Source organism: Cyphomyrmex costatus, unplaced genomic scaffold (genome assembly GCF_001594065.2).
Source record: "Cyphomyrmex costatus isolate MS0001 unplaced genomic scaffold, Ccosl1.0 scaffold378, whole genome shotgun sequence".
NCBI lineage: Eukaryota > Metazoa > Arthropoda > Insecta > Hymenoptera > Formicidae > Cyphomyrmex > Cyphomyrmex costatus.
This window is the reverse complement of record NW_017277972.1, coordinates 1,744-7,456: the sequence shown is the minus strand read 5'-3', so window position 1 is coordinate 7,456 and position 5,713 is coordinate 1,744.

Genomic DNA, 5,713 nt, shown 5'->3' with positions numbered 1-5,713 from the left:
TATATATATAAAGAACAAAGAAATTAATGCTGATCTTGTGACAATCATAGTTAATGAAATTATTTGAAGTAAAAGAGTCATACGAAAATCAATGCTTAACCTAGAAACAGAACTAAATTTTGTTTACTGGCTTATGTTTTAGAACATCAATTATGCGAACGTGCAGTGTTCCTAACTGTAAAAATAGCAATAGAAAGGGAAGTAAAATGTTTAATTTCCCAAAATCTCCTTCCCGACGACAAAGATGGTTGGAAAATGTCGGCTGTCATCAATTAAAAAAATATTCTGCACTATGTGACGTAACTAAGTTTTAAATATTGTAATTTTAAAGCTATTTATTTGTCTATTACTTATAAAGCTTAGGCTTCATCTAGTAGGTAGTTTTCTCTCTCACTTATAGTAGTACTCTTTGTTCTGTTTGCGGTTTGCCTGAGCATCCCATGCTGCAAGCGATGGTGTTATTTATTATTTATTTATTTTAATACATATTATACTTAACGTAATTTTTTTAGGAACATTTTAGTGATGATATGTGGGAAAATGAAAAAATATTTGGAAAGAAACAGAAATTGAAACCAAATGCTATACCAATTGTATTAAAAAAACCACATATGGAAATGTTACAAGACGGTAGGTTTAATATATTATTTTATTTATTAAACAAAGTTTTAATAGCATATATGTATATTGACAGCTTTGCATAATTGGATATTATAACTCGAGTATGAGAGATTATACTACATTTAATTATTCTATCGTCAACCTAAAAAAAAATAGTAATCTTTCTCTTGAAGTAAATGTTAACTTAAAATATCATTTTAGAAAACCTGCAAATAAGTGGCGCTTGTTTGATTATGGCAATTAACCATCAACCACTCACAGCATTTGAACTGGAAAAACTCTAAGTACTGTGAGTGACCGTGGTTAATTGTAACATGGTCAAATGAGAAGCATCCTCTACAAATATAGTGTTTTTTCACAATGATTTGTAATATATACGGCTCGTTTTTTTGTAGGTTCAGCACAAAAGCCAAAAGTACACTTATTATAGTGTTTTTTCACAATGATTTGTAATATATACGGCTCGTTTTTTTGTAGGTTCAGCACAAAGGCCAAAAGTACACTTAGGCCCGTATTCAGAACGCGCTTTTATCTTTGAAATTCTATAGTATACGTGACGTAAACTGTTAGCGCGCTAACATCGTTGTTAGCGCGTTTTGAATACGGGCCTTAGTCAGTATTTTAAAAAGAGACCAATACAAAGTCATATCAGAAAAGCCATCGGAAGAAAATATTGAGAAGCAAATAATTGGAATAAACGACATAGAAGTCACAAATGTGATAATTAAAAAAAATAACGCGCGCGTATGGTAGCTAATTCATCTTATAATGACGATGTGATAGCTGACTCATCTCTTGACAATGACGTGGTGGCTGATTCATCTCATAACAATAACGTGGTAGCTGATTCATCTCATGACAATAACGTAGTAGCTGACTTATCTCATGACAATAGCAGTCCAAATATAACAATAATAGATCAAGATAAGAAAAGTTTAGAAAGAATTCAACAATTACAGAGACAATTAAAAAAGAAAGATAGAATTATAAAAGATATGAAAATAAAACATAAGAAATCTAATAACGAATGGAGAAAAAGACTACGGCGCCTTCAAAACAAAGTATGTAAAACGAATAATCTTACAGAGATTGTATCTAAAATGTTTAATGATGATCAAATCAAATTTTTAACAAACAAAAGTAACAAAGTAGCCAAATGGTGCAATGATACTTTAGTAAAATCATACAGAATAAAATTTGCATGTGGCACTTCAGGTTATACAGAACTTTTAAAACAAAGGTATCCATTACCTTCTCTTCGAACGTTAACCAGAAAACTGGAAAATTTAAAATTTAGAAGTGGTTTAATAGATGAAATTTTTTATTTCTTGCGCATTAAAGTGTTGCAATTTGAAAACGAAACAGACAAAGACTGTATGTTAGTATTAGATGAGATGAGTATTACTCCTGGAAAGATATATGATAATTCTACAAAAGAAATCCTAGGTCATGTAAGTTTACCTAATCATAGTGGCGAAGCTAATCAAGTATTAGTTTTTTTAATAGCAGGTTTATCTAGTCGATGGAAACAGATAGTCGCATACTATTTTACAAATAAAAAAACGTGTGGAAAAGCATATAAATCAATTATAGTCGACATTATTAAAAAGTGCGAAGAAATAGGTTTACCATTCAATAACATCCGATATGGGCGCATCGAATCAGAGTATGTGGAGTTCATTTAATATTTCAGTAAAATAACACAGTTTGTAATTCATGTAAACATCCTTGCGATGAAAATCGAAAGTTATGGTTCTTTGCTGATGCTCCACATGCTTTTAAAAATATTAAAAATGGCTTTTTGACAAATGAAGTTTTTAAAATTCCTGATATTTTTGTAAAAAAATACAATTTACCAAATAATACTGTTAAAGCTTCACATTTTCAGGAATTACTTTCTGCTCAACAAAATTTAGGATTTCAACTCGTTCCAAAACTTAAACCAGAATATTTAGACACCAAAAAACATTTCTTAAAAATGCGAGTCAGTAGTGCTACTCATTTTTTTAGCGATGAAACAAGCTCTGCTTTAAAATTCTTGGCCGAAGAGTATTCTAAAGAGGAATATTATACTACTGCATGGTTTATTGAATTTATGTGTCGTTGGTTTAGAATAATGACTGCACGTCATCCAGCGTTTGGATTAGGAAAGAAAAATATTGAATGCTACGAAAATGCAATAGCACATCTAAAAGAAACCATAAAATTATTTTCCTTAATAAGCGTCGGTAATCAAAATTATTGGAAGCCGTTTCAGACATCCGTCGTGATGTCGATACGTCATTTCTCGAAGTATCAGAATATTTATTGTCTGAACGAAATTTTAAGTTCGTTCTTGGATCGAGATTTACTCAAGACTGCTTGGAAAATGTGTTTAGTGTAGTTAGATCAAAAAATGAAATACCAAATTGTTTACAATTTAAAAATGATATAAAACTTATTAGTATTTCCCAATATTTAAAGAATGTTTCTTCTGGAAATTATGATGAAGATGAAAGAACATTTTTATCAGAATTTCTAGACATTTTACAAAATAGAAAAAAAAATACAGATAAACAGAATGTCAGTACAAATAAATATAAAAAATTAAATATGAATATATCACTTACTAATATTGTGCTAAACAATATTGAATTTAATGGATTATATTATGTAGCTGGATATACTATAGTGAGTAACATTAATAAAAATCAAACAACCTGTTATGATTGTTTAAAATATCCAGGTTCTAAAACTCCAACAACATATAATTATTCGAAGCTAACTCGTTTAAAAAAGAAAAGTACCAAAGATACTTTATTTTTTGTTAATGCTATAACATTTAATTTTTTCTTGGCTATGGACAAAATATTTAGAACTTATTATAAGACAATTTGTTCTTTACGCGACAATCTTAATGTAATGGAATTTTTTGTTACTAAATTTAAAGAAATTTCTTATTCTATTCCAGATTGTCATAATTTAAAAAACAAAATTATTAATAAATTTTGTATATTTAAGCTAAGAACCACATCTCAGAAGAAGATCCATCCTTCAAAACAAATTATTATAAGAAATAGTAAAACAATGGCCATGCATTCAAGTGTGCAATAATACAATTTATGTAATGGCTTTCTTTTTCTAGTTTATATATTCTTTCGTTTTAAAGAACTAATTATTTTATTTTATTCTTGCTAATGCAAAATATATTTTTAGTTATTGTGAATTACGAATTTACAGTATTGATGTTTTTTATTGTTTTATATTTACATAATAATATATTGTGATACATCACTGTGATGCATATATACTATTATTATTAGTACAAAAAGTAAATAAAAAATTATTGTTTTTAAAATCCTTTGTTCACGTTTTCTTTTTAAATAAAATATGCATTGCTTTTATTAAATTACTTTATTCTTTATTTGTAGTTTCCTAAGTATTTATTGCTGTAAACATTATTTATTATTTTCATGTATGCATATATAGTACATAAAATATGTGTAAACAATTGGTAAACATCAATTTTTATTTCAGGTTACATCATCCCATAGTCGTCTCACGTTACACATCATGAAACCGTTCAATAAAAAATAATTTTACCCATAATTAAGAAACTAAAATGGGGGATAATGATATAATAATACTACTCTGTAATTTATATTAATATGAATTAATACGTATAATAACAAGTAATAACAATAAATACTGATCTGACTTTATATTTTAGAATTGTTTATATAACGTATTAAGTTATTTGTATTTGTTGAAAATAACTTTAATCATACACCCACACACACGCACGCACGCACACACACACACACGCACGCACACACACACACACACACAAACGCGTAAAATATTTTTAAAATATACAATTCTACTTTATATATATATATATATAAAATTCAATGTTTATATCAATTAATGATTTGTAAATTTGTATAATTTATGTATAACTTTATGATTAAATTTAAAATTTAAGAAATATATAAAATTGCATTATAAAAAAACAGCAAAAATCTCAATTTTTTAATAGATAAATACTTTATGAATTTTTAAGATTATTTTTGTAAAGTTAATTGATGCAGATATTAGCTGCAATCCAATAAACAAAATATTTATTTGCTATAAACTAATCTTACTCGGTGCATCTCAATGAAACTTTGCTTAAGTTTGAATATTTAAAGTACTTATATAAAAAAATTTTGTTTATAACAAATAAAATAAATAATCTATTAAAATTTGTTGTTTAATAAAAATACAATGTTATGAACACAACTTTTATATGTATATTATAGTTTGTTCAAAGTAAAAACGTTATTATATATGTTATAGGTATATAATATTTATGTCCTTTAACCTCCTTAATGGTGACATGTGAACGTATATTTATTGTATGTAATATGTGTTAAGTAAATGCGTGCAATAATAAAAATATTATATAATAGTATAAATTTATATAAATATAATATTAATAATTATTACATTATTTTCGAATATAATTTAATAGAATATAATTTTAAGTTAAAACGTGGTTTAAAACGTCGCGCTGCGATTCTTTCTGACCCTCGAATGGCGGCACATCCGGCGCGTTGTCTCATCCCTTACTAGAGGATCCCTAATTTGGGCCTTTTCGTTCTCTCTCGTTTCGCGCATGCGTATAGCCACATACTCTGAGAGAGGGGATCGAAAGAAAGAACGAGTAGAACGAGAAAAGTTTCATCATTGCATGACCAGACAAGCATGATTGAGCCTGATCAATTTGGAATCAAACAAAGAATTGAGTTTGATAAGGTTAAGGGCTCTCGATGAATAATATCAATAAATATTAATGATAAAAATCTATTACTTATACCTCTATAATTCCAGTTATGCGAGCATATTGGCCAGCACCACCAGATTGTTTCTTATAAAGATAGTCAAATTCACATGGTTTAGTTAAGTCTCGCGGAAAGAAACTTTTGGCTTTCCAAGAATGACCGGACAAGCCTGATCTCTTTGGAATCAAACAAAGAATTGACTTTGATAAGGTTAAGGGCACAGTATATACAGTAGCGCAACTCTCTGTCGGCACCTTTGATGTTAGTGAAGCCTAAAATGGAGTGCGCAT